Source organism: Jaculus jaculus, chromosome 4, assembly GCF_020740685.1.
Source record: "Jaculus jaculus isolate mJacJac1 chromosome 4, mJacJac1.mat.Y.cur, whole genome shotgun sequence".
NCBI lineage: Eukaryota > Metazoa > Chordata > Mammalia > Rodentia > Dipodidae > Jaculus > Jaculus jaculus.
Window position 1 is genome coordinate 4,182,913 of NC_059105.1, and position 15,442 is coordinate 4,198,354.

Genomic DNA, 15,442 nt, shown 5'->3' on the forward strand with positions numbered 1-15,442 from the left:
TGGGCATGCCAGGGCCTCTAGCTACTGCAAATAAACTCCAGACACATGTGCCACCATGTGCAACAGGCTTATGTGGGTACTAGAAAATTGAACCTGGGCCCTTAGCCTTCTCAGGCAAGTGCCTTAACCACTAAACCACTAAGCTATCTCTCCAGCCCCTATTCACTTTGTTCTTAAAAATGTCTTTACATTAAAAATATTTTATTTGCTTATGATATATATATGGAGAGAGAGAGAGAGAGAGAGAGAGAGAGAGAGAGAGAGAGAGAGCACAAGAGAGGAAGAGAATGGGAATGGGCATGCCAGGGCTTCTAGCCACTGCAAATGAACTGCAGACACATTGTGCCTCCTTGTGAATCTGGCTTATGTGGGTATTGGAGAACTGAACCTGGGTCCCTAGGCTTTGTAAACAAGAGCCTTAAATGCTGAGCCATCTCTCCAGCCCCTGTTTTTTGTTTGTGAGGTAGGATCTTAAACTCTTTATCCTTTGGCCTTAGGCTCCTAAGTGCTTGGATTCCAAGTACATATCACCTAATTGGGCTGAAGTGACATTTTAAAATCAGTCCTTGTTACCTAAGGATGTCATAGTGAAACCAGCTATTTGGGGGAAAGAAAAAGCAATTCAAATGTAAGGGGAAAGTTTCATTTGGAGCACTACTGATCCTTGCCCATTCTCAGCAGCTGGCTTCTCCTGGCTCCTCTTCTAACATGTGGTTTTCCCAGCTGGCTCAGTCCTTGGGGTGCCTTTGCCAGCCTGTACGCCCATGCACAGCACTGTTTCTATGTACCATGGACGATACATGTTTGTGTGGAAGGAGCACCTTTCAAGGACCGTGGCCCCTATGGCTGACTGGGACATCTTGCTGTTCTTCCTCTTGTGACAGATATCACATAGGTTATACATCAGGAAACCATGAGTGTCTCTGAGTTTTAATTTGCAAATGGAAGTATCATGCCCAGCAAATGTAGGGTCTGAACTCGATGGGCAACAATGCTTTTTTTCTTAAGAATATGGCAACTGAAAAATGTGGACAGGATGGGACAACTTTGCCAATGAATGACCACTGACTACCAGTAAAGAGCATTCACACAAATGGCTTTAATCTGGTTGCTTAAAAATGTGGGGTTTTTTTGCCCTCAAGGAAGAAAACTTGAGACATTCAAACTTGACCCCTTTTAGACTCAAAAGCAATGAATGTAAGATCCTTTGATTAAATATATATGAGGCCATGTGGCTTATTGTCCTATCCTAGGCATCCTTAATGTGATGGAGGCACTGTTAATAATCCACTAAAATAGCAGGCAGAAAGCGTCATGTCCCCTGGAAGTCAGGATGTGTTGCAATGCTAAGTACAGCAAGAGAAATGGTCTGTTTCTAACTGTGCTCATTTTGGGGTGAGGGAAAGAAATGAAGTGGGTTGAGGAGAGGGATGGCAGATGGGCAGGAAAGCCAGGAAGAGGGAACAAAACCATTTCAGAGGGGTTTAGGAAGTGATCCAACCAAAGGATATGGAATGGCGAAGGGCATTGCACCAATGCTTGGCATTGAACCTGGCACATATGTGGCTCTGTGGAAGTGAGATGTCAGGTATTGGCTTTGTTAATATAGTGTCACTTTGAGCACAGCCATCACAAGCTATCACTTGCTTAGGTATGGCAAGTGTGGATAATCTTGCTCTGTTAGGGCAATGCTGTCCTTCACATGAAGATCCTGGAGACTGAAGGGTAATAAAAATAGCATGAAAGCCACAGAGGTGGGCAGTCTGAGGAACATGGGAGATGACAAGAGTATATATGTCTTTTTTTTTTTTTTTTTTTTGGTTTCTTGGAACTCATGTGGACTGTTGAGTGTGTGCAGATGGTAGGGATTTACATCAGGTTCCCATGGATACACATCTTGCCCACTTACTTATTAAGATCACCTCATTGTCTCTGTTTTATGTTTTCTCAACCTGAAAATGGGGTGGCGCCATTGAGTGCCTGGTTGTCATGACTGGTGACTGAATACACGTGCTGTGAAGAGCTCAGCTTGGCATCTGGTTCTCTTCCTTCAGGTCCACCGGTAGACTAGGAATAGAAATATATAACTTTAAAGCCGAGTAAATAATAGACATTTGGTGTTTTCCAAAGTGGATTCCATGGAACACGAGTTCAGCAAGTTGCTCATATAGGTCTTGTCACTAAGGGTACCTCATTTAATTAGTGTGAGTTTGGTGACAGTGTAGAATTTCTCATTGCTTTTAAGGATCCAAGTGGCCCATGCATGGGTTCTCAAGAGAAGAGACACCATGGTGACCCTTTACAGCACAGCATTCCAAAGTCCAGGGGGTTTCAATACAGACAAAATGTGGGCCTGAGGTCTGGCTCCATCTTGCAGAAATCTTGATTTGGCATTTTCAGTATAAATCAAAACTTTGCAATTGAGTGTCCAGGATCAAAAAAGTTGAAGAGTTTATAACTAAAGCTGGGCTTTCTGGTTCTTTTGAAGATGGGAGGCTCAGACTTCTTATCAGACAGGGAGTGATCACTGGGCAGCAGCCATACCATTGGGTTGGAATGAATGCAGCAGCCTCCACTTTGTCCCAGGTTTCCTTGGTGTTTCATTAAGTTACATAGCCTGCTGGTCCCTGCAGTCTCTGAGATGGGAACCCAGATTCCGTCTGATGTGAGAATTAAACCCCAGATTCATTTAATATTAGAGTTAAGACAATATATCTTGGTCTCCTGATATTTTAGCCCCAAATTTATTTATTTATTTTTATTTGCTTATAAAGAATGTTTTCATGATGATTTTAAAAGAACTTTTTTGCTTCCCTCCTCCCCCCCCCCGTACCCTCCTTCCACCATCGCCCCTTTTCTGCTGTCATGGTACATGTTTGCTTTTACCTCCCCTCCTTTTTTTAATCAACTCTTCTCCTCCTCTCATTCTCTCCTGTCTAGTTTCCCATCCTGTATCTATTGTTGGGTCTCCTTATGTATACACAAACATTAAACATTAGGATCTGCACATGAGAAAGAACACATGATTTTTGTCTTGCAAAATGATGCAGCCGCTATGGAAATCAGTGTGGAGGTTTCTCAAAAAGCTAAAAAATTGAATTAGTATGTGACCCAGTTATACAACTCTTGGGTATATTCTCAAAGGACTTTATTCCCTATGAAAGACACACTTGTCTCTCCATGCTCAGTGCTGCTTAGTCACAATAGCTAGGAAATGGAATCAGCCCAGATGTCCATCAATTGATGACTGGAAATGTAGAAGAGATACACAATGGAATTTAATTCCTATGTAAAGAAAACTGAAATTATGAAATTTGCAAGATAATGGATAGAACTGACAAAAATTAAACTGAGGTAAATCAAATATACAAATTGCATGGACTCTTGATTCTTAAAAGATAATTAGCAAATGTGGAACTAAATTAGCTGGTTTAGCATCATCCACATAACCTGGAAGCCTTGTTTCTCTTTGTGTGTTAGGATTTGGGTGCCTGGAAGGGGAGAACCATTGACATTATGTTGTGGTTTCCTTATGTTGCTGGGACAAACACCTGTCCAGAGGGAGCTTACAGGAGGAGAAGGCTTATTTGTGCTTACAGTCTTGAGAGGAAGCTTTATGGTACAGGAGAGTGAGGCAAACTAACCCTGGAAAGGGAGAGCTAATAGACCTCAAGGTACTCCCAGCAACATACTGCCTCCAGCAAGGATCCAGTTCCCAAATTGCCACCAGCTGGGAATGGGTCTTTTAAAACATGTGTTTATGGGGGACATCTAATTCAAACCACTTCATTAGACCCCTTCCCATAAACTTATGACTATCCATGATGTAAAATGAAATGCATTTAGTCCAACATTAAAAATCCCCATAGATTGTTTTCCCCATTCCCTCCTCTGTTCAAACATGCCTATAGTCTAAGGCCTCTTAACTGTGAACTTTAAAACTAAAAAAAAAAGGGGGCTGGAGAGATGGCTTAGCGGTTAAGCGCTTGCCTGTGAAGCCTAAGGACCCCGGTTCGAGGCTCGGTTCCCCAGGTCCCACGTTAGCCAGATGCACAAGGGGGGCACACGCGTCTGGAGTTCGTTTGCAGAGGCTGGAAGCCCTGGCGCACCCATTCTTTCTCTCTCCCTCTATCTGTCTTTCTCTCTGTGTCTGTCGCTCTCAAATAAATAAATAAAAAATTAAAAAAAAAAGTGACATAATGGCACCAAGTAAACATTCACACTGAAAAGATGGCATCACAAGATCACAAGGAAAGATTGAAAACAAACTGCAAGATCAGAACTGAAAAATATATACTGAGATAACTCAGAAAAATACAAGTTACATTGTCTCTTGACTCTTAAAAAATAATGAGCAAATTTGTTTTTTCAATCTCAGTTATGGGCTGGGCAGATTACTTAGTGGTTATGGCACTTTCCTGCAAATCCTAAGGACCCAGGTTCAAATCCCCAGTACCCATATTAACCACAGGGTGGCACATGCATCTGGATTTCATTTGAAGTGGCTAGAGGCCCTGGTATGCCCCCACTCTCTCTCTCTTTCTCAAAAATAAGCAAATAAATAAAATCAATCACAGTTATATCCAGTTCATTCATATATATTTGTTTTACAAAAAAAATAAGGCCAACATCAAATTCTGCTGTCTGACATCTGTAACCAGTAGCAAAGTATCTGGGGTTCCAAGTCTCCCTCCAGCTGGGCTGCTCAACACCCAGGAAACTGCTATCCCAGAAAAAGAGTTCTCTTGATAACCATTCCACGAGCCTGGAATCTTAATAAAATCCTAGAATCTTCACTGCAACCCATGTTTCATCCTCAAGGCTCTATCGGGTCTCCTCACAGGGCCTTCAACAACCCTGCCTCACATTGTCCAGTTGTTATTTCCAAAAAGTAAACTGTGTTGAAAATCCAATGACCCTCTCTTTCCTGCACTTGTTAGACTTTCATAGTACCAAGTGGGCTACCAAATTTGTTAATCCAGGGGAAAATACAGCCAACTTTGAAGAGCAGGAAAAGCCCTTCAGCACTCAGGCTCCTTACTTTCAAAAGTCAGTGTTCTTTTTACTGGCCCAATGCAGAACAGCTAGCCCAGCCTCAATGTTGGTAAGCTCTCAAACAACTGCAGCTGAATGGGCACTGTTTCCATTCTGAAACTTTAATTCCTTTCTGGGCCATATCCTTTTGCCCATACCAGTCCATCTCTACACAGTGCAATCCTGCACAAATTCACAAGATACAGGAAAAATGCAGTAAGCTTCTCACACAAACTGCCTCTAGCCCAGTGTAGATAAATCTGTTTCTTCCCCCCATAATCCTTTCTGCATTTAAGTCTCTCAACTTTGACTAGAATGGCCCTCAGACTCTGCTGCCTATAGCACTGCAAGGCATTTCTTAGTCCAAGATTTCAAATCCTTCCACATTCCTCCTGAAAATCATTTCCAGAAGAGCTGAAAGCCACACAATCAGGTTTATAGCAGCAATGATATTCCGTACACTGGTACCAATTTTCTGATGTGCTTACCTTTTCATTACAGGGACAAAAACCTGACCAGAAGTAGCTTATAGAAAGAAAGGGTATATTTTGGCTCGCAGTCTTGAGGGGAGGCTTCCTAGTGGCGGGGCAAAGCTGGCAGGGCTGAGGTTTAACGTCGCCGCCTTGCCAACGTCAGGTGGACAGCAGCAATGGAACAGTGAGCCAGACTAGCACTGGGACGCTAGGGCTAACAAACGTCCAGGTCCGCCTTCAGCAGCACACCACCAGCACGCTTCTGATCCCCAGATTCCCAGCTGACAGCCAAACATTCGCAGCCGACGTGTTTATGGGGGACACCTAACTCAAACCACCATAGAAGGAACAAAGGGTGGCTGCTCATTGGACTTTCTAAGCCAGCACCCAGAGGAGGGATTCTTAGCAGAAGTGAGTGGCTGCTTTTAATCAGACCAAAACCAACATTTCCTACACCTTCCATGGCATCTAATTAAACTTCTCACTGTGGCTGTGTTGGCTTGTTTGTGAGATGTCAAGCAATGGAATAGATGGAGTCTGAATAAGGGAAAACTGTAGGAGAGTTTTGAGTTTGGTGGGTTTTAGTATTGATCTTACAGACTATTGTTGGGCAAAGAACTACCCTGAATGTTCTTTCAGAAAACCTAAGTTGGAAGACATCAATGCTGGAGGCAACATCTTTATATTTAGAGATTCCCAACTTTCACTGAAAAATACTAACAGGCCCACCCACCTCTTCTTTATATTTTCCTCATTCCTAGGGAATTCTGAGCTCCTAGTTGTGCCATCTGGAGCACTTGGAGTTAATTCTCACAGGGGCTTGTGCCATGTAGCAGTGAGTTAGACTTCTCACCCTCTACTCATCTGGCTTCATGCAAGCATAGCTGACATGCTTCTTGGTTCTATAGGCTGTCATCATCCATTTTTATTTTTATTTATTTATTTGACAGAGAAAGAGGGAGGAACGGAGGAAGAGGGGGGGGGGAGCGCACCAGGGCCCACAGCCACTGCAAATCAGCTCCAGACATGTGCACCCCTTGTGCATCTGTCTAACATGGGTCCTGGGGAATTGAACCTGGGACCTTTGTCTTTGCAGGCAAATACCTTAACTGCTATGTCATCCCTCCATCCCTCATCCACTTTAGACAGTTGATGTTGTCAAATTCAGCTTTGAAGCAGTTGCCTCATCTTCCTCCATTTCATCCTGTTCCATTAGGATATGAATTTCATAAAGTATTCTAAATCACTGTACACTGTATGCATACTCATGTCTATGATCTCTCTGTTATCTATCATCTATCTGTCCATCTATACATCATTTATCAACTTCTCTATATCTGTCTGTCTATATATGATCTCTATATCTATCTTTTATTTACTATCATCTGTCTGTCTTTCTTTCTATCATCTATCTATCTATTTAATCTCACCTAATCTAATTTATCTATCTATCTACCTATCTATCTGAATCTGTTTCCTTACAGCACCTTTTGTAACTATCAGCCCATACAGTATAGATTCTTCCATCCTAGTTTCTTGGTTCGGTGACACAAAAGGAAATGAATTTTGCTGTTCGTGGACTATGAAATTCCTGCCTGATGTACAAACTCAGAATGACAGATATATAGTATACTCCTAGATATTTCTAAAAAGGCTGGCTTTTTTTAAAGAAGGGGAAATGTCACATTCTTTTGAGTGATGAAATTACTATTAAAACAAGACCAAGATTAAATTTCTCAAACAGCAGCCACAAATTGAAAGAAGAGGTTTAGTTGTATTAAAAAAAAAAACCAAAATACTTGAGTTATAAATAAAGGAGTATCTGGGCTTAAAACTTTTAACTTTTGAGCTTACTGATAGCTCAAGGAAAAAGATGACAAGATGGGTTACATTGTCTCATTTACTATGAGAAGAATGTGTATCAGTTCATTTGAAGCTATGTCTCAAATGGAATGCATCATGTGATTCTTTGTTTCCCCACTTTCATTCTACCTTCCTTTCCTCCTCCCCATCTCCCCATTTCCCCTTCCTTCTCTCTTTCTCTCTCCTCCTCATTCTTTTGTTCTTCCTCTCCCTCTCTCTCTTCCTCCTCCCCACTTTCTTGGGAGTGGCACCTAGGGTCTCGCACGTGTGTGGAGTCGTACCCCAGCCCGTTGTTCTCTGCACGGGCCATCGGCCATCGTCACACAGGCTGCTGAGTGATACAGCATTGGAGTTTCCACAGAAGTTGTCCCTGGAAGTTGGAATAATAAATCAATCAACAGGAATGTGAAGACAGTTGAAGGAGACACTGTATTTTTCTCTGCTCTAATTCATGCCCCATCTTCCAGTGTCAGCACTGATTTTGTGTTGACAGAGTATTTTTTCCCTTGCACTAGTGAGGAGGCTTATTTCATTTTGGGGAAGGGCTGTTTGCTAAGTGTCATGCCGTTAAAGCTAGATTAATTCCAGGAGTTGGGACTCCTGAGCACAGTGATACAGCAGACAAGAGCAGCCATAGCTGAAAATTCCACCAGCCACTTTTGTGAAGGCAGACAGTTTTGCTATGTAGACCTGAGAGCTGCTCTACCCATCTTCTTTCTGAAGTTATTCCATCCACTCTCCACCCAATCCAGTGACCTACCCGCATGAGTTACCATTGGTGTCTGCTGCTTGTAACCACCAAGCTCTGGTGGACAGGCAGGTACTGGAACTATCTTCAGTCTTCAGTTCTGTGTCACAAAAGCTGACGTGTGATTCAGGAGAACCATGAAGTTCTCTTATGCACATGTCCTTATTTCATTAAGTCACTTAGAAGAAAAATAGTCCTCATTATGCCATATTCCTGGCCTCTGGCTTCCCTGGTCTGGTCCACATAGAGGAGGAGTTTCCATCCTTGCTCATCCGGGTATGAGTCTGCTATAAATCTCAAGGTTTATGTAACTTGGACGTTGGTCTTGCTTTCCTGCCAAATCTCTGCACTGGAAATGCAGAGTGTCATTTAAAGTAATGCTGTTTCACTGCATCCACAACAAATAAACTAATTTTGGTACACACTCTACAAGGCATCCCTCTTGTTTCTGACATTGGAATGGAAATGGTGTCAAGGATACAACAGCTGCTTTCGTCCAAAGGCTCCAAAGGACCTGGTCTTAGACTGCCTGTGCTTCATTTCTGGAGAAACATTCGTAGTTGATTAAAAAATGTGAGTGACTCGGTAAGTTCACACTAGGACAGCATAGATTCTTTAGTCCAGAAAGTTAAATGCCTTTGTCCTTGGCAGCTCTTGTCTTCTGGGGAGAGCAGTTCTCTCGTTCTCAAGACTAGCTTTGCTACTCTGATCTCATGCAAAATGGAGATCTTCATGGCAAAGCTGCCTGGATCTGAGAAAAACTCATGTGGCATCAGTCAGCTTGGCAGGTCGCACACCACCCTTTTCTCCACCCACCCCTGTCTGTTCTCTCGCAGTCTCATGCTTTAGAGAAAATGAATGGCATTGCGAAAGTGCGAATTTGAGGAAGTGTTGCACACCATAGCCAAGTTAAATCAGTATTCCCCTGGAGGGAATGTTTTTGGGAAAATTATATTTCAATATTCAGGGATAGAGCTTGGCCAGTGTCTGTTTTAGAAAGTTGATAGATTGAACGCTATGGATCAGTGGTTTCCTGGAAGAAACATAGTCTTGAGAATGAGAAATGCAGAATTTAAAAAGCTACTAATTTATGTTTCCTTCTCTGCTGCTTTAATGGTGAATAGCACAGGCTCTGGGCTGATCTCTTTACTCCTTGGCTGGGGGAATTGGCACTTCTTCTCATAACAGAATTTCAGGCTTTTTCTGAACAGAGGCTCACCCGTGAGCTTGGGTTTGGTCTGAACTGGAGGGCATGCGTGCTGGTAGGAGACTTAGGAACAGGACAAGCATTCAGGGAAATTTGGAGGGGGTCTTTCAGGAAGAAGAATTAATTTGAATTTACAGAGGTTCAAACTTTGTTCCTAAAGTGGGTTTGATCTGTGTCTCCCCTCCCCTCCTTTTTGATTTTCTGTTGCTTCTTTCCTCCTTTTCTCACAACAAATGGGTAAGGTTCTTTCTATCTCTATCTTTGCATTTTCTTGCTAAGTACTGAACTCTTCTTATATACTGTTAATAGCTTTTCAGAGGACGGTCAGCACCTTGCCTCTGTCTCCTTGCTTTTTCAAGCAGCTGCAGGCTCTTGGTGGGCTGGAAGTCACAACCAAATTGAACAACAACAACAACAAAAAGAAATTGGCTGTTGCTTCAAAGCCATTCCTACTTTTTTCCCTTTTCAGTGTTTTGGGGTTAGGAGGGTATTATGTGTATCTTAGATGGCTATCATAATCATTTCTTTAGTCATAGATGGAAGCAGGGTTGGGGGTGTTCCTGAGTGGGAGAGAGCTTACTGACCCATAGTGCCTGAGCCCCAAGGGTTCCATCCATCCCTAGTCCTCCAACCACAAAAACAACCAAGAAGGGCGTGGGGCTGGAAGATGTTGATGTATTGTTGATTTCATATGTGCCAACATTCTATCCTGTAACCTAGCAGATGCCTGCTTTTGTTAAGGGACGAATGCTTTTGTTCTTATAATTTCACTCTTTGGTCTTTGAATATAAATCACAATTTTGTTTCGAGCTGTTGCTGGCAAATAAGAACAGGTGCGATGCAGCAGTGATCTATCATCTCTCCTATTTCTTTGGGCATTTCAGGTTCAGGAGATTTTTTTAAAAAAATATTTATTTATTTTTTTGAGAGTGTCAGACAGAGAGAGAGAGAAAGAGGTAGGTAGCGATAAATAGAGAATGGGTGTGCCAGGGCCTCCAGCCACTGCAAACCAACTCCAGACACATGCGCCCCCTTGTGCACCTGGCTAATGTGGGTCCTGGGGAGTCGAGCTTCGAACCAGAGTCCCTAGGCTTCATAGGCAAGTGCTTAACCGCTTAGCCATCTCTCCAGCCCCAGGGGAATTTTTATATGTCACAACAACTTCATCATTGTGACCATGCATAAAAATTTACATTCTACGTTTGAGAAGAATCCAGTTTAAGAAATGGGAAGTAGATTAAGCTTTGCCGTGGTGCAAAGTAAAGAAGTGGCCCCATGAGCACTGCCACCCTGGGGCTCTGTGGATGCCCACTGTGGAACAGACAGTGGCACGGACCAAAGTGTTTTTGCTCATTAGCAATTACTAACCAGGAGATTTCTCAGAGCTCCAAGGGGTTCTGGAGTTACATTAAGACCTCTGTTAACTTTTTGTCCCATGGACAGAAAATATACCATATATCATGCTAACTACTACTCAAATCCTGTGAGCTTAGTCTTAGAAGTCATTATCGATTCGTAGAGGCTGTTAGGTTCCGTGTGGATTTTCAGTCACTAAGGTTCAAGATGTCATGTGTGGGTCAACAACCTTTTAAATTTAAAAAGGATATCGATACCTGAAAGAGTGTGGCACTGCCAACTTGATGGACAGCGATTTCAGGGAGCAAAGCCTTACTGACTTTGGCTGAGATCAGTTACAGTGCTTCCCCTCATGCTTGTTCCTGATGGGATTTACTTCCAAGAAATGTTTACTATCCTTGTGCTTTGGGCTGAGTCCAATGGCACCTATCACCTTGTCACCCAGCACAAAGTCACCCAGCAAATTTGGGATATGTTGTTATTGTTATGGGCAACTCTTCCCTTCTAAGCTACTGTTACTATGTCGATGATCTTCCCCTTTTCATTAAGAAATAAAGCTATTTTTTTAAGTCCTAACAAGGAGGATCCCAATATCTCTGAAATAAGAACTCATGTGTCACCAATCATCTTTTTGTTATATCTTGTTGTTTTTTTCATTTTTTTCCCTAAGCAATTTAGACTTACACTGTCCATCCTAGTGCACCTGACACAGTTCTTAGAGCATTTGCAGGTGAATATCTGCAAACACAAGACAACCCAGCAAGCATATTTATTTATATAGTATTAAGGTTAACTAATGATACTTTATGATTAACTGTCTCTTAATTTCTCTGGAAGGAAGATCAAGACATAGGATTCCAGGCCACTGTGAATCAATAAGGGTGCTGGGAGTCGAGCTGTATTTCTGTATTGACACAGAGAGGGAGAATCAGTATTTATCATTAGAATAAAGCTGTTAATGAGGAGGCACATGTTCCTTTGTTATGCAACCATATGCTTGGCTGGGACAACAAATATTTTAACTGCATGATTTTTTTGTGTGTCTATATGCAAGTGTGTGTGTGTATGCATGCATGTGTATGTATATGTGCATGTGGTGGCCAGCGGACAACCTTGGATATGTTTCCTTAAATATATACTGTCCACCTCTTTTTGAGACAGGGTCTCTTATTGGCCTGGAACTCAGTTAGACATGCTGGTCAGTGAGGCAAGTATCCACCTAGGTCTGCCTCCCCAAAACTGGGACTACAGATGCATATCCTTATGCTTGACATCTTTATGTGGGGACTTATGCTTGCAAGGAAAGCACTTTACTGACTGAGTCATCACCCAAGCATTTGCATAGCTTTTTGCACCCAGTGGAATATGAGTTATGTCTGTAAGGGCAGCAGGGAAGACAGCAGGCAGCTCACCAGCGCAGGTGCTAAATTTTAAACTAGTAACAGATGTGGAAGACGCAGTATCTCCAGATTTTGAGTTGCCTTATTTGTCTAGAACCCCATGTTTGTTCCCTGGGGTTTGGTGAGGTGGGAATCAAGTGACGAGAAGCCTCTGGTTGGAGCAGTCAGTTGATGCAGGATGTGCCCTGGCATCAGAAGGTTTTCTGGCCCAATGTTAAATGAGAGCATTTTGACCAGTATCATGTGCTAAGAATCCCCAAATGTGCTGAGAAAGGAAGACATTTTGTGATTGCAAACATGTTGCATCCGAGTGCTCAGAAGTTTAGAATTTTTATGTTTATTTGGACAGATGCTATTTGGCTTATTGCTTATTCAGGAAATGTCATTTAGTGTGCATATCTTGTCCTTTTATTTCTTCTTTCTGTAGCCCTTTGTACATGGGATGGGAAGACGGTATGGAATGAGGCCAAATGAACTGGAATGCTGGTGACTGGGTGGCACTCTGCCCCCTCTGTGGCGTGCGTGGGAAGAAGGCCGTTATCAGGTGCTGAGAAGTCGTGCTAGTGCTTTGGTTCAAACACACATCACCATCTCTCTACATCCTTCCCTCCATTATAGACTGCTTTCCACACGTGTGCTCTGGTGTTTGATCCTCTGCTAATGTTATTTTCTTAGCTTAAAACATTCCTTTCTATGGCTGCTCACTCTGCCTGGGGGATTTTCCTCCTGTCATAGTAGATGCCAGCACGTTTTCTGATTTCCAGGTGCGATGAGTCTTCCCATTTTTTTTTTTTTGTGTGTGTCCATATTTTTCTCTTCTATTTCAACCCTTAGCTTATCCTGCCTTTTGTTTTTGTTAAAATTACCTGTGGACTTCCATCTCCTGGAAGGCTCTAAGCCCTAAGCAATTTAGACTTACACTGTCCATCCTAGTGCACCTGACACAGTTCTTAGAGCATTTGCAGGTGAATATCTGCAAACACAAGACAACCCAGCAAGCATATTTATTTATATAGCATTTCAGTTAACTAATGATACTTTATGATTAACTGTCTCTTAATTTCTCTGGAAGGAAGATCAAGACATAGGATTCCAGGCAACTGTGAATCAATAAGGGTGCTAGGAGTCGAGCTGTATTTCTGTATTGACACAGAGAGGGAGAATCAGTATTTATTATTAGAATAAAGCTGTTAATGGGGAGGCACATGTTCCTTTGTGTCTATAGCATAGTCTTTGGAGTATGTCCTGAACTTCCTTCATATTGCAGCCAGAATATTATACATAACACCATTTAAGTCAAAATATCATATGTCATAGCTCTCTTAAACTTAAGTTACCACCTGCTTACTACTAGAGACATTATCTTTGTTGTATTTAATTTAAGGAATGTAAGACATGCCAACAGTTGGGGCTATTCATAGTAAATGGAAATTGAGGGGGAAACTGAAGAAATTTTCTTGGTTAAAGTTGTATCCATCTCCTGCTAGGCTTTGGAAGTGAAGAAAGGCTGAGAAACTGTTTAATATTAAATAGACATGTCATCAAAATGTAGTGAATTGTCCTGAACCTAGAAATTTCCTTATCAAAAAGATGATTGGTGACACATGAGTTCACTATGTTTATATAAGAGAATATTCTTGCTTGTAGGAAACACATGTGGCAGTATTTTGGGATGAAGGAGGAATGATATCTGTTTTACTCTTAAATACATATAGAGGAAGAGGAAAGAAGGAAGAGCTAGGGAAGGAAAGGAATAAAGGAAAGAGAAGGAGGAACAGAGAGAGTAAGAGAAAGAAGGTAAGTGAATGATGATGGCAATAGGTTACAAGCAAAAGTGATCAAGTGTGGGATGTCGGCAGGCGTGGTGAAGGCATACCTATTTTTAATGCACCTCAGTACATTTGAAATCACTTCAGAATCAGATGTTAATGAGGAGCAGATCATGTATGTGTTCTCACAACAGCTCTTCTGGGTGTCGCTATTGCAGGAGTGTTTGTGGAGAGGACAAGGCCACGCCTTCTAAGTCTTCACTGTCCCCAGGTGCAGAGCCCAGCACCTGGCAGGAACAGGTAGTGTCTAAGTATTTGTTTGATGGTCACGCAGATCCAGGGCTTTGATGTCCCTTCAGCTGTGGAATATCCATCTTCCCACAATTGCAAGTGCCAATTTTGAAGAAACATTTTGCTCTTTCCAAGTCCTGTGAGAAATTAGCTGTAGACAGTGGATGGAAGCTGGGGATCCTGAAGCCTGCCTGCGCCTCCACCCCTCTTCCTCTGTTCTGTCTATGAAGGCTGATGCTCCAGAGGGCCTTTTAGAGCAGGTATAGATGACTGTGGGACGGGGTACTGGAGCGAACACACAGGCCGCCATAGCATACTAACCCCAGGCTTCACTTATGTGAGCGTGACAAGAGCATCGATCTTTCAAATCTTTACTGTTTGGTTTTATTCTTTTATTTGCAGCTGAAGCTAATCTTCAGTGATACACTATATTTTTTAAAAATCATTATTATCGAATTTCAGTTCCTCTATGGAGTTTCTTGTTCTGTCTGTGCCATGGACACAGTGACTGGAAATTCTCAGGTCTTTTTGGTTTGATTGTTTTCCTTCGTTAGTGTTCTCTGAAAAGAGCCTTCTTGTTGTGGTGTAGTCCCCTTTCTGCCCATGAGATGGGTCAGAATTTGTGGTTCTTGGTGTCCTTTAGGCTGACAGTGTCTCTCCGCCCCTGTTTTCTCTTCTGCCACGGCAAACTTCCTTCATTTTGCAAGTTGCTAAATTGGTCTGAAGAGATTGTGAGAACTAGCTTTCTTAGGCTATTTTCTTGTTCTCCCTGACCCAGCTGGAGACCGGATGTGTAGAGGTAGAACTTGGAATGATCAGAAAATGAGAAATTTTAACTGCTTCCAGTTGCCAGAAACACTTTATATGAAGGATTCAAACCAGGTTTTCAGAAGCACTCACTCTCCCTGGGGAGTTTTGTTTAGACATCTTTGTGCTTTTTGGAATCCACTCATGTTTTCACTTGTTCAGTAGAGGATTCTTCCTTTGAAACTGTTTATTGCCACTAAGATTTGTGGCACAGACAGTCCTACAGATAATAAATGGGTGTGCGTGCCCACAGCACAACATAAATAGAGTGACTGACTTCTGGATTGTTGTTGGTAGATGGGTATGTAAGAAATCCAGCTAAACTCCATGTATAGTCATGTGTGGTTTTCCAGGGACACAGGGATGTGAAAATGGACCTTGCAGAGGTAGTGCCTGGTGTTCTGTTTTTTCCTCAAAGCATTTATTTTTCAAGTGTTCATGAATGAAGAACAGAATTTATTTGCATAATTTCCACTGCGATGTTATTTCATGGC

General features: G+C 42.3%; 1 protein-coding gene across 3 annotated transcripts in view; it reads left to right on the plus strand.

Moving 5' to 3' along the window:
* The window catches only part of Pid1 (phosphotyrosine interaction domain containing 1), a 258,068-nt gene that overhangs the window by 18,405 nt on the left and 224,221 nt on the right, over positions 1-15,442 (plus strand). Inside the window, exon 1 of one of the 3 annotated variants that reach the window (XM_045147431.1) lies at positions 12,524-12,625. The exons of the other annotated variants lie outside the window; for them this stretch is intronic. The gene's annotated coding sequence lies outside the window, so the exon portion shown is untranslated. Of the gene's footprint in view, positions 1-12,523; positions 12,626-15,442 lie in introns of those variants that run through there. 3 annotated transcript variants of the gene reach the window in all.